Genomic DNA, 18,984 nt, shown 5'->3' on the forward strand with positions numbered 1-18,984 from the left:
TGGTCATCAAGTTGTGTTGCTTAAAGTAATTCTGACCTTTCTAAGGTTCCATTAGGTCCAGAGATACTCCATGTTGAGTACACTTATTCTTCACTGGGAAGGCATTCAGATTGCCTTGGCCACCAGTTCAGAGAAACTTCTTCCAAGAGTTTTGACCAAATGGTGATGTCTTGATATTTAGTGTTTAAGGGGCATGTGATGGGTTAATGCTGAGATACTTGTGGCCTAGATTTCTTGACTGCCATCAGTGACAGTCGCCAAATAGAGGTTATAGCATCAAAATGCCTCCTCTTGTGGTCCATTCAGTGTTCTGATAAATACCCAGCTCCTTTAAATAGGAACCACATATCTGAGAGAAACAAACATAATTAGTATTTACCGAGTCATATTGAGGGTCAGATTATTAACTAAAGCAGAGGAAACTATGAAAAATAAAATGTGTTTTTTTTCCTATGGAATGTTCTTATTTAAAATTTTAGAAGATAGGGATTTGATTCTGTATTCCTCTGCTGAGTCACTATACATTCTTGAAAAATCACTTAATCTCTCTGGGCATCAGAATTCTTATTTCAGGAAAGTGAATATTATGCCATTTCCTGGCCATTTGCACATGTTAGATGTATAAAGTTTTATCTAAAAATGTTTTTTAATGAATCAGAATAGACACGATTTATTTGAATATTAAAAGAACAAAAAGTTTATCTTGTTTATTTTAAAATTCATTTGCAGAATATTATAGTTGGAATTACTGTTAGAGGTATTCTAGTCTATGCCCCTTCCTTTTAGAGGTGAGAGAGTTGTGCCCCAGAGAGGACTCGTGACTTGGGGGTCTGTAACTGTAGTAAAACTAGAACCTAGTGCTATCAAGCTATGCGTAGTCTTAATTTTGCCTCACAAAGAGTACTGCTTAAAATAATTGATTCAGATTTTTTAAATGTCTTGGTGAAACCTAGAGGCAAGCCAGGTGTTTTATGATTTTTTTTTGTTTGAATTATTAACTCTAATTTTGCATAAGTTGCTGTTTTATCAAAAGGGGCTGTTGGAAGATGGCAGGATTCATAGGTTTTAGACTGCAGTAAAGCAATGTGCAAAGAGAAGGGGGCTTTGGGGCAAGTAATGACAAATTCAGTACAACACAACACAAACTTCTGCCTACTCCAAGAGCAAAATGTGAGACAGCCAAAGCCTGAAAGCAAGCCTAAAAGGGAGAGTCTCTTCTAGGAGGCTTCCTCCACAGAATAAAGTTATAGCTTGCCAACTCCTGATTTACTTGCGGTATCAAGCCCTGATTGTCTAAAAAGGAATAAACTGTAATCTATTATTATTGTGATAAAACAAAAACAACCTTCATGTTAATGAACAGTAAAGCAATTTGCATGCTTGGTAACTTTAGTTTAAAGGCTCTTTTAGGAAAATAATTAAACTTTATACTTTCTTTTGCATTATCTACTCTACACTCTCATGGAAGCTTCATATTATCCTAGTTTATCATCGCACAATCACAATATATTGTAAATTGCTTGTTTAATTTTCTGTCTCCAGGACTAGACTTTTCATTCAGTTTCCGTAGAGGTCCCCAGCCTCACCTTGTGCCAGCATGTAGCAGGTGCCTGATCAATAATTTGCTGAAATAATGAATGAATGAATGAATGACACTTCCCCATCCCTAGTGACTGATAATGGCACCAAGGGTAAGATTAAGAAACAAAATTCTGAGGAATGAGGAATAATCTGCTTCAATTAATCCATCAAATAACCTTCATGAGCCTCTGGCAGAATAAAGTTAGGTAATATTTACGTTACTTTTTCTGGCGGCTTATTTTGGAGAGTCTCCCTTCATTAATGCCTCTGTCCACAATTTTTGGGTGCTTATCTTCCTATAGAGCAGATAGAAGCTGATCTCTAATCTTAGTAGGGAATTGGTGTCTCCTAAAATCGTGGCCCCAAATGAAATTTTTCTAAGGCTGGTTTGGTTGTTTTCAGGAATTGCAGTGATTGCACACTGTGAGGGACCATTAGTAGGTTACAATAGAGATGACTGGGATCATGGAAAATGAAGGGTGCCCAGCATACCCAAAATAGCCATCAGAGGGGTGGTGTACTGGGGGGCATAAGGAAGGGAGTAGATATTTGATCTGATAAACTCAGGCTATGATCCCAAGGAAATAAAATTAAACACCCAAAACTTAATTTCCGTGAGAGTGTCTCACCCTCCATAATAGCTAACCATTCGAAGAATGGAGTTCTTATAAGCTATCAAAACAGGGCAATCCTCACCACCCCCCTACCTCAAGGAATAGGCCAATAAACCAAAATCAATGGTTTGGAGCTTCCTACCATTCTGAAACATTCACAGTAACTTATAGTAATTTGAATGGGAATTAACAGTATGATAGTAGCAGAAAAGATAAAGTAAATCATATCAACTGTGTTTTTTCCAGCATCACACAGAGTCTATCGTATAATGTAGTGATACAGCTTGCAGGTTTTACGATTGTATTTTATTTTTCCTATCTTCCCACTATTGAATGGATTATCCAAATATATATTTTCTAGCCCAACTCTCTTTCCCCATAATACTGTAGCTAATGAAGCAAAAGGCAGTCCTACCCATCTAAACATGGCAGTTTGGCAACTTTTATTTCCTTATTTCAGCTGATTTTGTTATTCTTGTACATTTTTATAATTGCTATTTTCAACTATCAAGTTAACGCAGGTAGAAGAGAAGCCAGAATGAATCTGAACCTAATGCTTTGAGGTCACAGGAAGATTACATAACAGGACTGAGAAGCTTTGCAAAGTGTTTAAATAGCAGAACATTTCTAGAAGAGTGCAAGTGAAACCACAAACCCAAAACCTTTTGCAATTACTGACAAAACTGTGCCTTGTCAGATAATGCCGGGGATAGCTCGAGTGGAGGAGAGAGTGGCTAAAATGGCAATAGAGAGCATACATCTTGATTCTGTAACAATCAATTGCTTGCATCCGATTTCTTGCTGTAATGGTTTCCCTTGAAATTTTGTAGAATACATAGGTGGGACAAAAAAAAGATCAATTCTTTATGCGAAGGAAATGATAGAGATTATGTGTTCTTTTTGGAAGCAAACTCTAAAAATCTTAGTTCAGAAGCTTAAATGTGAACCGAGGGACTGTGTCCTGTTTCTCCCTGCTGGGTTCATTTAGGATAAATCCCAGGCTGTCCTGCGTTTTAGTTGGAGACTCTCACAGTGGGGGTGATTGGACTTTCTCTGCCCTAGGCACAACATATGCTACTTCCCATCCCTTTAATAGGCATTAGTTCTGCAGACAGCACTGGTCAAATGTACATTATTCACAATCACTTTAATGCAAATATGCAGGGCTCTGGGAGAAAATATGTCACAAAGAAGCAGTCATCCATTTCTCCTCTTTTCTGGTTCCTTCTTTCATAGACTCTCTCTGTTAGATTTAAAAATAAATACAGTATAAAAATAAAAAGGAACATGTACAGTCCACTGTGAGAGCTATAAACAATTTCCTAAAAATTCCCTAGAAATACCTTCTGTTAAATGTCATTAACTAGAACCCTATAAATTGTTTTGATTTTTTAATTGTTGTTCCTTTTCTCTTCTTCTTTTTTTTAATTCAGTGGCATGCCTGCATGTATCCTGACACTGTTGCATTTGTAAGAATGAGAAGAGGAATCAAAGCAAAGTCTAGAGCTATATTTAATCTGCTAAACGAAAATAAAACACACAATTGCATTTGTACTGCAAAAATTAGCTTCTGCAGCATTTTCAACCTCTATTTAAAGAACTGTTTGATTTCTCAATAACAAGGCATCTGATCTGTATCACAACATTTCTAGGACAGATTTGCAAATGTATATTACAACAGGCATGCATTTTAAATCTGATTAGAGATTATAGGGTATTTGTCTGTCTAAACCTTGAAGATATAACTTATGTTGTCAGCGGTGAACCTGAGTCTTATGAAAGCATCTGCCAAATATGGGAAAGACTTCTGGATTTCTGATACCCTATTTCTGAGAAGTTAAACATTTCTGTTTTGTTTTAAAGTGTATCCGGTGTATTTATTTATATATGACTCTGTCATACACGACAGCTTGACATGCTAAGGCACGCTTTACATTAAGCACATGAAAGTTCTTACATGTGTGGAATGAAAAACTAAAATGTAACCATCTGTGCATATTTTGAGGTACATAAAACTGTGTCAGAGACCTTGAGAAGCCCACATGCATGAACAGCAATACAGATCTAAAAAAAAATATGCAGAGTAATAGAACATTTGGAAGACATTGTACTTCTTAAAATAATACAATTAAAATGTTAAGCAAATCCTATGTTAGTTTAAGGTACCAGTGAAGCAAACATTTGCCATATGAAGAAACAATATGGTTTTATCGTGACTTCATTTTGTTAATTTAATGATCTATGTCAATGTGCCTACATATCATGTAATGTACTTTCCTGTCTTTCCAAAAGCAGACTCTCTAGTCTACCTTTATGCTTGCTTTCTTATTGTTATGCTTATGATTAACTTAGGCAGGGTGGGAAATACAAACCAAACCAAGTGTTAGGCTTCCCATTACCCCTTACCATGTCATTTTAGTGTAGTCTTAACCTAAGATAATTACATTGAGAACACTCCTTTTCCCCCCCCAAATTATTTTTTAGCTGAAATAGCCAATTACCCAATAGATGGGGGAGATCTCTTCAGCTATTGGTGCCTGGTGATTTACGCGGACACTTATTAATGCTAATGGCAGGTATGTGCGTAAATCTCTCCACTCCAAAAGGATAATGGCCTCCTATTAGTCTCCTATAAAAGAAGAATAAGGAAGGTCTGTCCTTATAAATGACCCAAGTAGTGAATTACTTAACAGAGATTTACATCACATGTAATTAAATAGTTTTAACGATTTTGGTAGCATTTTGTTTACATTGTTATAAATTTAAAAAATACCAAACTGCCAAAATTAATTCAGGGCATTATCATTAATTAAATGCTCACATTTTCTTAGGCACATATGTTGTGATTGTGATAATAGATCTTGAATTTCTCCTAGGAAAATGAATATATGAAATTTTAATTTTATTTCATTAACATTGTTTTCTAAAATATTGGCATTTGCACAATCTTGACTAAAGAACCAAAAAAGGCTCTTTTAGATTAGACTGCATGCATTTGCCTTTAAATTTAAAATGAATGAAAAATAACTGATTTTGAAATAAGAATGAAATGGCTTCATTTAAGTTAATAACAGCTATCAGTAGACACAGGGTGCTGTGAGATGGCGATGAATAGGAAGGAAGGGTATGTGTGAAGTTTTATTTTGACGACTCAGCTAATAGATCTTGAGATAATTCCTAGGCCCTAGAGAGGGTCACGATATTACAGCAGTTAGTTAGGCATCTGCACAGTGATAGGGTTAACACTGATGCAATTTGTTTTCATCATCAATACCCCATGTCTATAGTAGCTTCTCCTTTCTCTGCTACTCTTTTGCTTTTCTAAGCATTTAGATCTCAGTCTTATCAGGAACTGTTTTCTTTGGGAAATTATATTGCAAATGAATCATCTATGTCTTACTGGAAATTCGTCGAAGTGTAACATACCTCTAGGGGTATTTGCATTTTAAACCGCATCTCTAGTAGTTTACTTTTAGAATGTTTTGCCTTCTATTAAAGAATCCAGTTGTATAGGCAAAGTCCTTGAAATTATGTAAAGATATTGCTGCCTGGATTGCCTTTGGCTTATGGCCTGACTGAAATATTGCTGGAGAGATTGGGGAGCAAAAGAGGGGAAGAGAATTGGGGAATCCTGAAAACATGCCAAGGCATGTTTTCCTTTTGGGAACTTGCAAGTCTAGGGATATAGATGGGATTGTCTTATTCTAGATTTAAACGGCCACGACTGCCTCCCATTCGATCTAGATCTGCCTTTCTAGTCAGTATTCATTAGTGCTGGTGCCACTTGATTTTGGGTCTAAAAATCAAATATATGGGACCAGATTCCGAGATTTAGTCTACTATACACAGTATTTCTTTCATACTCTCAAATATAGGGCTATTCAGGTTATCTCTTTATAACTGAGTGAGTTTTGGTATTTTCTGTCACAGAAAATGTTCATCTGAATTGTCAATTATTTTGGCATAACTTTGATCGTGATCATTCTTTATTTTTCTTTTACTTTCTTTAGGATATGTATGTAGTGCTGTCACCATTTGCATTTCTGATATTGGTAATTTGTATTTTATCTTTTTTCTTTATGATCAATCTAGCTAGAGATTTATCAATTTTATTAATTTTTTCAAAGAACCAGCTTTTGGGTTCAGTGATTTTTTTTTGCTGTTTGTCTTTATTATTTTCTTCCTTTTAGGTTTAATTTTATCTTTTTCTAATCCTTTAAGATCATTAATTTTGTTGAGATTATTTTGAGGCCCTTCTTTTCTAATATAAGCATTTTAAACCTATAACTTTTCCTCTAAGCACAGCTTTAGCCACATACCACAAATTTTTCACATGCTGTGTTTTCATTTTCATTCAGTTCAAAATGTTTTCTAATTTCCCTTGTGAGTTCTTCTACATGGGTTATTTAGAGTGTGTTGTTTAATTTCAAAATATGTGGGAATTTTCATATTTTTTCTCTTATTAATTCCTAGACTAATTCCATTGAAATCAGAGAACATATCCTGTATAATTTCAATCCTTTTAAATTTAATTTGTTAAAATTAATTTTTTAATTTGTTAATTTAATTTAATTTGTTAATTAATTTAATTTAATTTGTTAATTTGTTTAATTTAATCTGTTTCTCTTTGATTTTTGGACAATTTCTAGAGTAATGTCTTCAGTTAAATTATCTTATGCTAGAGTAATGTCTTCAGTTAAGTTATTTTATTCGTCTTCAGTGTTTAATCAGCTGATAATCCCCTCCAGTGCATTTTTCTTATTGAATTTTTCATGTCTAGACATTCCATTTAGGTCTTTGATTATATCCTGCATTACTCATTATCATATTAATATTTCCCTCTACCTGTCTGAACATCTTAGCATATCTATAATAGCTGTCTTAACATCCTTTCCTGATAATTCCATTATCTCTGTAATCTCTGGGTCTGTTTCTTTTAATTGATTTTTTTTTTCTGAGTTATGGTTCAGGTTTTCCTACTTCTTTGTTCACCTGGTAATTTTTGACTGGATGCTGGACATTGTAAATTTTATGTTATTTGTTGCTATTATGTATTACATTCCTTTAAGTAATGTTGGATTTTTTCACTTACACTATTAAGCTACTTTGAAAATTTTTTTGTTTGAGGTTTGCTTTTAGTTTCATTAAGGTGGGGCTAAAGGAGCTTTTGTTTGAAAGGCAGATTTAGCCCTTTTATTAAGAGGATACCTCTCTGAGGCTAATCAATGTTGTATGATTTAGGAAGTTTTTCTCTCTGGCTGATGGAAACATGAACTCTTCCTAGCCCTTTATGGGTTCTGAGTATTGCTCAGCTTAATGTTTTCTGGTGGTTCTTTTCCTGGTCTCTCACACATGTACAAATCAGTACTCAGAGCCAAAGACTTTAGTAGACCTCTATACATCTCTATTGTTATTTCTCTGCAACTCCCTCCTCTTTCGTACTCTATCTCACAACTTCTAGGTGCTTTGCCTTCCCTGAAATCTAACACCATCTTTACAACTCCTTGAAACAGTAGGGCTCTGTTTGGATTCTGCATGTAGGCTGGAAACTTCATTTAGGTGGTAAACTGAGGCTCATGAAAGGCTCACGTAGTGACTTCCTTTCCTCAGTGGTCATAGTCTTGCATTGCTTGTTGTTCAGTTTCTGAAAAATGTTGTTTCACATACAAGTTTGGGTAGTATTGCCGTCTTCCCATTCATAAACATGGGATGCCTTTGTATTTATTTAGGTCTTCTTTAATTTCCTTCAACAATGGTGTGTTTTCAGAATATAAATTTTGTACTTTTTTGACTAAATTTATTCCTAACTATTTTTTTCTTAATTCTTTTATTAGAAAAGTTGTAGGTTTTCAGAAAAATCATGGATAAAATAGAATTCCCATGTGCCACCTTTTATTAACACCTTGTACTAGTGTAGTATATTTGTTACAGTTTGTGAAAGAACATTTTTTTTTAATTAGAGAATTTGTGGGTTTACAGAAGAATCATGCATAAGCTACAGGATTCCCATATAACATGCTATTATTACCACCCTTCTTTGGTGTAACACATTTGTTACAACTGATGAAAGAGCATTTTTATAATTGTAGTACAATGAACTATAATGCACGGTTTAATTTAGAGTTCACTGTTTGTTTTGTGTAGCTGTATGGATTCTATTTTAAAGAAGAAAGAGATAATTTTCCCATCCTATTACTCATAAATTTCAAAGCAAATTATGGTTGTGGGAAAGGAAATAGTCAGGAAATAAGAATAGTGAATTTTTAAAAATCTATTTTTTTCTGCTCTGTAGTACATATGCTTATTGTGTGTTTTAGCTTAATGTATGTTTTACTTTATTTTATTTATTTATATTTTTGATCTCAATCTTTTCACTGAAGCTAAGGCTTCATGGGATTTCTTAGTTTAGAGACTGATAAATAGATAACAGCGATAGCCACCACCTTCTGCCTGTGATGGGTTTGCTATGTAGAATTTCATTCCATCTGTCACATGACAATAGGCAATAACACTTCGAAACAAATGAAAGGAGGAATTACTGTTCCAAATCCCATGTAAGCCACGAGACTTGACTATTTTTGGCTATATCTGATATAAATAACAAAACCTATGTTCTTTTAGAAAAGGGTTAGTTTTGATAAACCAAGGGCAGCTACTTTCCAGACATTGAAATGGGACTTTCAGGAGGGAAAAAGATATTGAGTATCTTCTCCACAGATTTTTCAGTGTTTCGTTGGCCTTTGGAGAAGGACAATGTTTTTAAGCTGTTTTCAGCAAGATCTTTTTGGTGCATAAAATGGAGTAGAGTGTTTTTCTGTTTAAATCTTTCATCCCAAGTTCATTTTAAGGTTGAAAATGGAGGATAAAATACACGAACAATTAAACAATTTATTATATAACCCATTATAAGACTATTCTGGTTTATCTCATTTAGTCATTTTTTAACAAGTTTTTCACTTCTAAGGCTTCCAAGTGTCTTAAATCTAAGATGTATATGTATATATATATATATATATATATATATATATATATATATATATATATATATAAAGACTTTACTAAGATTAACTGTGCTGCACTTGAACGAGAATGGCATTTTGCATTTTGGTACATTCACCAGTTCACTCAAGAAGCCTAATGAATACCTATTGTATATTTTGAGCTGTAACAGACCCCAGGAATACACACTTGGAGCTGGAGGAGCTGGAGATGCTAATAAGGGGAGTTTTGTGTGATGGGAATTCTGATGAAGGTGTACCCAGTAATTTTAGAAGCATGGAGAGAGAAAGTTTTGAGCAGGTAACTACTGTTTTAGAGGACAAGAAAAGCTAAGCAAATGGAATAATTGGATAAGTGGGGGAAAGGAAAGGAGACACCTCTTTAAGCAAAGGGAAAAGTGTGGCAGAGGTGGGCCCATAGGGGAAACTGTAGCGCATGGGACTATGTAACTTGGTTCTGGCCAATGGACTATGGACAGAAGTGATTCACACCCTTTCCAGACCTATCCCTTAAGAAAACCTCCTGTTTGATTTTCCAGGCATTCTCTTTCATGTTCTCTTTTTACCTTTGGTGGACTTGGTACAGATTAACTAAAAACTGTATGTCCTCAAGCAATGGTTCTGGACTTAGGTCCCTGGTGATTCTAATATGCTGCCATGATTTAAGACAGTGTCTTGAAACAGCCCACTTTAAAGGAATTCATGGAGAATTAAACCCTAGAGAAGATAATTTTAGTTGCTAAGTGGTACTTAGCAAGAATCATTATACACGCGCAGGCAATGGTTAATTTATTACATGCAGTGGAGGTCTTAGGGCTTAAGGGTTAAATTCAATGTCATGGGACCCTGGTTGAGAAGGACTGCCCTAGAGAATATTGGAGCCAATGGATGGAAGGAGCACGGGTCCCTGAATAACCAAGTGGAACAAAGAGCCATACCACTGCCGAACTGCATTAGATTGTGACTTGACTGAAGAAATAAACCTTAATGTGTTAGGTGACTGAGATGTTGGAGATAGATGTTACATGAGTTAGTCTACCTAGCTAATGAAGAGAGCAGGTGCAGAAACATTGTGGTTGCAAGAAACGCAGGGAAATGAGGACATAATTTATCCCTGTTGAAATAGTGGTTGAGTGTTTGGGATAGGGTTGAGTTGGGGAAGAAGAGGGTATGATTAAGGTAAAGCTGGACGCCAAATCATCAAGAGCCTTTTATGCCTTTGTAGTTAGTTTCAGTTTTATCCTGAAAGTGATAGCATTCCATTTAATCTGAGCCTTCTCACTGGATAGATAGTTCAACAATTTCCAAAATTTTGAATACTAATTTCTAGTAAGTATTCTATAATCAAAGTGAAACCAAGGGTCTAATGTAATTAGAAACCTAAAAATGAGGACCACCTTCCAGTGTTTGATATACAGTGATGAAAGCAGGAAAAAGCTATAATCAGATTGGGAGAAGGTCTTCACATCGCTGGAAATCAGGTTATATTTGCCCCTCATTTTCACTGACCAATAGCCTTAGAGATATTCAGAGAAGGCATCCAAGAAGCCACTGCTTAAACAAACATGTTTTTATATTTTCTTTTCTATGCTGTTACACGATTAATGCATCAGCTTACTGAACCAAGCAGAGCCACAAAACAATACAATTAGGAATAGTAAGCCTAGGGCAAGAACAGCTACTCATGCTTTATGTAGATACCTCGGTGTTAGAATCTGAAGTGGAATCCTGAGTAAGCAACTTCCGCTGGATGTTCATTCAGTTAGGAATTTTAGTGCAGAGGCAAGAAATCGAGGAGGCTGCTAACCTTCACCTCCACCTCAAAGTGCAATGCTACTTGAATGAAACCTCTTGTGCTTGATTTTGCTTGGCTTTTGTTTTTAGTGGTCGATTTATTTTTGATGTTTGAAAAGTGGGGATAATTATATAAATCTACAAACATTCACACAGAAAGACCCTCTTTCTCAAGCTTATATTGTTCTCCTAGGTTGAAATATAGGGGAGGAAGGAAAAAAAAGCCTCTTTGGAATATGCTAGTGTATTTCCTTCTAGATGCTTAAAGACCATCCAGAAGGAAACCTGAGAAATTAGAAGCCAAATCATTAAGGATGTTTTTCTAAGTCATATTTTCCAACCTATTATGAAAAATCTGACCAGGGCAGTCATTTTGAGGATAGCTTTGACCTTTAACAAGAAAAAGTAGCCAATAACCTTTAACGCTATCTAGATCTCAATCAGTCATTGCATTGACTGGTTCTTTTCTCAAGGAATGCCTATTTTTCTACGTTTTTATTGCTCATAGATCTTGTCCTTGATATTTGCTGTTATTGGAAGTCCCATAGATATTCCTTAAGCTTCTCAGAGAGAAGACAAAATACATGTTCCATTTTGGAAAGCAAAATGTCCTTGGAAACAAGGTGTTTTGCTTATGTTTAGATGTCTTTCCTTATTTTATCATGGAATATTCTAGATATTTTAAGGGTAATCAGTTTCCTGGATTATTAATATACTTTTTAGCATGTTTCTGGCTTTCCCAATAACTGAATTTTTAGATCTTTCTGTAAACTTTCTCATATGTAAAGTCAAATGCCTTTTTCTATGTATTCAAATGATTTGTGTTACTCACTGTCATCTTAAGAAAAAATTGTTTCTCCTTGAGCTGACCTGTCTCTGGGTGGGCACTTCTAGAATATTTGATCAATAGGATTCCCAGAGATCATATAGACTAGCAGTAGAATTGCGAGCGTGAACTAAAAAGGAAAAATGGAGGAAAACATATGTTAATATGTTTACGATAACTTCTAGTTCTGCAAACATGTAAATATTTAACATCAGACTGATTCCTCACTAGGCATAAAGTTAGCTTTCCTAGAGCAAATAAATACCATTACTTTTCCTGATTTACTCACACTCCTTGCCTTTAGGCTGGATCGTACCGCATCATATCAAACAGATGAATGTCTATTCAGTTTTTTGCTGTGGAAATTTATCAACTTGCATTTAATTTTCAACTATACAATGATTTGGAGAATTATATAGTGATCTTCTTTGTCTGAAATTCTTGTAAATGAAATCACAAGGTAGTGTGCAGCAAGTTGCAAATTGTTTTTTATTTGCTTGTTTGTTGATTTGTTCAAGGCCTTTGTTTGTTGCATTTATTGACCTTTGGTTTCTTCTCTGAAAATGTGAAATTTCTACTAAATGGTCTTTTCTAGAGTCATGATTGTATGAAACTTTAAAAATAATTTTTAAAAAGAATTTTACAATTACACGAATTTAAATCCTGATGAGACTATTACATATTTTTTAAAGTCAAAGACTCAGATAGAGGAAGAGATCCATTAGATCTGTTTTATCCTTTCAACGCAAATGAGAGCAACTGAATTATCAAGCGTGAAATTTCCATCTGTACTCCCCCCCACCCCATGTCTTAAATAATATTTTAGCAGACCAGGTGAAATTATAAATTTGTTCTAGAAAGAATGTTGTCATTGTACAGTTGTATGTATTCATGAAGCTACTGGGGTCAATAGATTGTCACTATAGAAACGTGAATAAGTTAAAATTTTCTCTTCCCCTCTGTTTCCCTGAACACCAGCCTCATACTAATAATAACTGCTACTGTTTTTTAAATCATTTGGTGCATTCCAGGCACAGTGCTGAGTGCTTTATGTTCATTATTTATCTTTTAATCCTTTTAAGAACCTCATTTGTTGGCTGTAATGGTGTAATTATTCCCACTTCTTAGTGAGGGCACTGAAACTCAGAGAGGTTAAATAACTTGCCACAACACATGGAGCTAGCGACCATGGTGGGTATCTCTCTATTCTTGTTAGATTGTTCTTTAGCCCAAGAATATATGCTGAATATTCTCAGATTTGCTTCTTTGTGTATAATATTCTGTCTGCCCAGGTTTTTCTTCCTCTACCTCTGCCTATTGAAAAATCAACCCTATCATCAAGGCCCAAAGAAAGTCATTGCTTTTCTGTACTCTTCTGGTGGCCTTGTCAAGATTAAATATTCCATCTTTAGGGTTTCCTTCCATAAAACTTTTGTGTATTTTATGCTTAATTATGTTAATGCTTTTTTTAATCAACACATCCAATCTTGTAGCATAATTATTAGTGTAAACGTCTGCTTTCCCCCTAAGATGTGAGGTCCTGAAGGAAAGGACTGACTTTTCATTTGCTACAAGTTCTTTGACAGTAATGCTCATGTCTTAGTCATTTGTATGGTTATTTACATTTATTTATAGCTCATCTTGTTTTAGACAGGATTCAAAGATAATCCAAGAACACATAAAATGTAATTAGATTCCTCAAGAAGGATTAATAAGAGCAGATATATAAGTGGAACCAGGAAAGAGATTTTTGACAATACTTAGCATAATGATCAACATATGAATTTATTTTGAAAATAAGTTTTCTAGAAGCTCACTTATTCCTTTTTTGTTCTTAATGCCAAGTGCAGAATCTAGCACATAGGAAGGTCAGTAAAATACTTTTTGAAATGGACACCTACATGCAGATGAGAGGTATACTGGTGAAAGTAATAGGATTTGATGTCAGGCACACTTTATTTTAGCAACATTATTAGGGCATAATTCGCAAACAGTAAACTGCACAGATTTAAAATGTACAATTCGAAAATTTTCGACACATTATAAACCCAAGAAACCATCAGTACAACCAAGTTAATGAGCATAATCATCATTCCCAAAAGTTTCCTTGTGCTCTTTTGTAGTCCCACATTCCTACTCTTTCCTGCCCCCTCCTACTCCTAATCCTCAGGCAACCACTCAGCTTTCTCTACCTATGCCTTGTTATTTAAATGTAATCATACATGATGTACTTATTTTTGTCTGGCTTCTTTCATTCAGCACAATTATTTTGAGAGTCATGTATATTACAGTGTGTATCAGTAGTTCGTTACTTTTTATTGCTGACTATTATGCCATTGTAAATATTTCCTGTAGTTTATTTATTCACTCATCTGTTGATGGATGTTTAGATTCTTTTGACTATTACAAATATAGCTGCTATGAACCCTCAAGTAAAAGTGCTTTTATAGACTTATACTTTCATTTTCCTAGATAAATACTTGAGTGGAATGGTTGTATAATATGATAGGTATATGTTTGACTTTTTGGGAAACTGCTAAGCAGTTTTTCAAAGTGGTTTTGTTATTTTTATATTTCTATCAGTAGTGTGTGAGAGTTCCAGTTTCTCCACTTCTTCACCAAAACTTGTAGGTCGGTGTTCTAGTTTTCTAGCTGCCAGAATGCAATGTACCAGAAATGGAATGGCTTTTATAAAGGGAAATTTAATAAATTGAAATTTACAGTTCTAAGTCCAAGAAAATATCTCAGTGAAAGCAAGTCTATAGAAATGTCCAATCTAAGGCATCCAGGAAAAGATACCTTGGTTCAAGAAGGCCGATGAAGTCCAGGGTTTCTTTCTCAAGTGGAAGGGTACATGGTGAACACAGTCAGGGTTCCTCTCTCATCTGGAAGGGCACATGGTGAACACAGCATCATCTGCTAGCTTCTTCTCCTGGTTTCCTGTTTCTTGAAGCTCACTGGGAGGCATTTTCCTTCTTCATCTCCAAAAGTCACTGGCTGGTGGACTCTGCTTCCTGTGACTCGGTTGTTCTGCTTTCTCAGAATCTCTCTCATTCTCAAAAATGTTTCCTCTTTTATAGGACTTCAGAAACTAATCAAGACCCACCCAAATGGGTGGAGACATGCTTCCAGCTAATCCAGTTTAACAACCACTCTTGATTAAATCACATCTCCAGGGAAATGATCCAATTACAGTTTATTGAGCCATTGACTTGTGAATATAATATATTTCTTCATTAATTTAGGTCATCTCTCAGAAAAGTTTTGTACAGGCATTGCACGTGTTTTGTCAGATTTATCCCTGAGTATTTCATTGTTTTGGATGCTGTTGTAAATGATATTATTCTTAATTCTGATTTGAAATACATTTGATCATATGATTTTTTCTTTTTTTTAGGTTGTTAATATGATGAATTACATTGATTGATTAATTGATATTAAACCCACCTTGTATTCCTGGGATAAGCACCACTTGGTCATGATGTAATGTCCTTTTTATATATTGTTATAGTCTATTTGCTAAACTTTTGCTTAGAGTTTTTGCAGCTATGTTAATGGGAAATATTGGACTGTAGTTTCCTTTTCTTCTAATTTATTTGTCTGAATCCATTATCAATAAATTGTAATATCTTTGTTTGAATTCATTATAGATCTTCAATTATATTAAATATTATCAGTATAATACTCAACTCAGAGAATGAGTTGGGACATCTCTCTCCCTTTTCATCTTTTTTTGGAAAGAATTTCTGTAGATTTGTTTTTATTTCTTTCTTAAATGTTTGGCAGACTTCAGCAATGAATTCCTCTAGTCTTAGAGTTTTCTTTGTGGGAAACTTTTAACTACTCTTTTAATTTCTTTAATAGATAAGTGATTATTGGGATTATCTATTTCCTCTTGAGTGTGCTTTGATAATTTGTGTCTTTCAAATAATTTATCCCTTTCACATGAGTTTTTGAATTTTTTCGCATAAAGTTGATCATAGACTTCTCCTTTTAATATTTGTGGAATATTTAATTATTTCAACTGTCTTTTACCTGATATTGTTTATTTGTGTTTTTGCCACCCCCTCCTGTCAGCCTGGATAGAGTTATTTCAATTTTATTCATCTTAAGAATGAGCTTTTGGTTTCACTAATTCTTATATCATTTTGTATTTAACTGTCATAGTCCCTCTACTTGCTTTTCTTTTAAATTGTGGAAACATGTATACAACATTAATTTTCCCATTTCATCTATTCCCAAACATACCATTCAATGGAATTAAATCACGATGTTGCAGTACCCTCACCACCATCCATTACTAAAACTTTCCCATATCCTCAAATAGAAAACTTATAGCCATTACACATTAACTTTCTATTCTCCCTGCCCTTGCCCTTGGCAACCTCTACTCTAATTTCTGACTCTATGAGCTTGCACATTCTCCAGTACTTTCTTTTGTAGTTACCTTCTGGCTAAATTTATAGCATCCTAAATCTCTGTATCTCATTTGCTTTGGTACTAACGTAACTCCAATAGAATAAATAGACTATATCCCTATAACCATCTGTTCTCTACTTTTATGTAGTTCTTGTCACAGATAACATGTTTATATGAGTACAAAGCCACTGGTATATCATTACATTTATACATTTGCTTTTTAGACCCTGTAGGAAGTAAAAATGGACTTTCAAATAAAAAATACAACAGCACTGGCATTTATATTTACCCATGTCATTACTCTCAGAAGAGATCATTTTTTTCCCCTTCATGTGGCTTTGATTTGTTGTCTATTGTCCTTTCCTTTCAACCTCCAGCACTCTCTTTAACATCTCTTATAGGTCTGGTCTGGTGGTGATGAACTTCTTCAGCATTTGTTTATCTGTGATGTCATAATCTTTCCCTCAGTTTTGAAAGATACTGATACAGAATTATTGGTTGAAGAAAAATTTCTTTTTTGCTTTCAGCACTTTAAATGTGTCATCCCACTGCTTTCCATGGTTTCTTATGAGAATTTGGCACTTAATCTTATTGAGACTCTTATACATGACCCATTGCTTCTCCTTGTGGCTTTCAGAATTCTTTCTTTGTCTTTGGCGTTTGGAAGTTTGATTATATCCTGCAGCAGGGGTCTATTTGGTTTATCCTGTTTGGATTTTGTAGAGGATCTTGGATGTGTACAGTCATGTCTTTTTTAAATTTGGGAAATTTTTGGCCATTATTTCCTTGAGTATCTTCTCTGCCTCTTTCTTACTTCTCCTTCTGAGACTCACATTATGTATATATTGTTATATGCTTTATGGCGTCTCATGGATTACTCAGACTGTTTCCTTTTCTTCATTCTTTCTTTCTCAGACTGAATAATTTCCATAGTCTTATCTTCCGCTTATCAACTGATCCTTTCTTTTGCCAGTTCTGATTTGGTGTTGAACCCCCATAAGGGAATTTTTAATTTTTTTTATTTTGTTCTTCAGCTGTGTTTGGTTCCTTTTCATAATTTCCACCTCTCTGATATTCTCTTTGTGTTCATGTATTGTTTTACGGATTTCCTTTAGTTCTTTGTTTGTGTTTTTCTGAACATTTTTATGCCATTTTTTAAGTCTTTTATCTGATATATCCCAGGCCTGATAATTTTCATTGATGGTTTCTAATGCTTTGGGCCATCACTTCCTGTTTCTTTGCATGTTTTGTAAACTTTCATTGATACCTAGACTTTTTAAATATGCTATGGCTGAAATATAGGCATCTTTTCCTTAAGCTTGCATCTAGTTAGTATTATGACAGAGCGTTCCTTGAATGCGAGGAGCTAACAAAAAAAAAAAAAAAAAAGAAAAAATGAAAATACCTTTCCCAGTCCCTACAGTTGATGTGCATGAATTATTTCCTTCAGGACATATCTATACTATGAATTTTGAGAATCACTACAGGCCAAAGCATAAAAGCTTCCTTGATCCCTTCTTTGCATATGTCTTGCCTTGGATATTCATGTATGGCCGTAGGAATTCCCTCATTCACAGAGTTCCAAATATCTCCTGTACCCTAGGACAGTTTCTCTATGCTCCTGGGCACTGTGCTATGTGGCCTACAGCCAACAATCCCTTGCTGAAGGCTACATGACTTGACTTTTCTCCCATAGCATTCTTTAGAAGAGTTCCTTGAGCTTCCATCTACACATAGGGTAATTCTTGGACTGTGAATATGTCAGGCCACCACTGAGCATACATGGGCCAGACCTACATGTTCCTACAAAGTACAAAAGGGTTACTCTACTTTCTGTGGAACCAGAAGCAAAGTTCTGCACTGAGAGGATGAACTGGCTCCATGCCAAGCTGTTGAGGGGTAGGGCATGGGCCAGCCAGGGCACTATGAGATTCTGTCACTTTTTAGTAGACTTTTCCTGATTTGGTGCTAACCCTGTTGCAGCATTCCTTTTTTTCTCAAGGTTCAAGAAAGAGGTTTCTGTTAGTTCTTCCTGGTTGTACAAACCATCTGTGGGGTGGCATAATTCTGAAAGTGCCTTACTCCACTATCTTTATCAGCGTGGGATCTCTTCAATTCTCTTTTAAAACATTTAAATAAGAAGATAAAAATCAATATATCTACTGATAAAAGTATCATTTCTGATATCTTCACTCCTTTGTATTTCTTCATATTTTCATCTGAAATAATTTTACTTCTGCCTGAATAGTCTTCCTTTTGTAATTCATGGAGTATGATTCTGTGGGTGATACATTCTTCTAGCTTTAATGTGTTTGAAAGCATCTTGACTTGGCCTTTGTTTTTGGAGAATATTTTCACTGGGAATAGAGTTCTAGTTTATCAGTTTTTTTCTTTTAGTAATTTAAAGATTTTTCTTTTCTGTTTTCTACTTGAGTTGCTTTTAATGAAAAATGTGTTGTCATCCTTATTTCTCGTTTGCTTGTTTTTTTTTGTGCATAAACTGTCTTCTCTTGCTGCTTTTAAGATTTTTTTTCTTTATCATGGCTTTTAAAGTGGATGGTTAGATGTGCCTTTGTGTAACTCTCTTCAAGTTTCTTGTGTTTTGGTTTCATTGACTTCATGGGTGTGTGGGCTTATGATTTTCATCAAATTTGGGAAATTTAGGTCAGTATTTCTTTAAATATTCTTTCTGTTTTATGTAACCCAATTCAGGGACTCCAGCTACATGTTTATTAGGCCACCTGATTTCTTC

General features: G+C 34.8%; 1 long non-coding RNA gene across 2 annotated transcripts in view; it reads right to left on the bottom strand.

Moving 5' to 3' along the window:
- The window catches only part of LOC143682683 (uncharacterized), a 35,083-nt gene extending 18,424 nt beyond the window's left edge, over positions 1–16,659 (bottom strand). Inside the window, exons 1-4 of one of the 2 annotated variants that reach the window (XR_013175229.1) lie at positions 16,522–16,659; positions 11,820–11,943; positions 4,697–4,824; positions 3,331–3,438 (exon numbers count right to left, since the gene is read on the bottom strand). This is a non-coding gene — a long non-coding RNA (uncharacterized LOC143682683). Of the gene's footprint in view, positions 1–3,330; positions 3,439–4,696; positions 4,825–11,819; positions 11,944–16,521 lie in introns of those variants that run through there. The other variant, XR_013175230.1, reaches the window with a different exon arrangement.
- Between the last annotated feature and the right edge of the window lie 2,325 nt (positions 16,660–18,984).

The sequence above is a fragment of the Tamandua tetradactyla genome, chromosome 5 (genome assembly GCF_023851605.1).
Source record: "Tamandua tetradactyla isolate mTamTet1 chromosome 5, mTamTet1.pri, whole genome shotgun sequence".
Classification (NCBI taxonomy): Eukaryota; Metazoa; Chordata; class Mammalia; order Pilosa; family Myrmecophagidae; genus Tamandua; species Tamandua tetradactyla.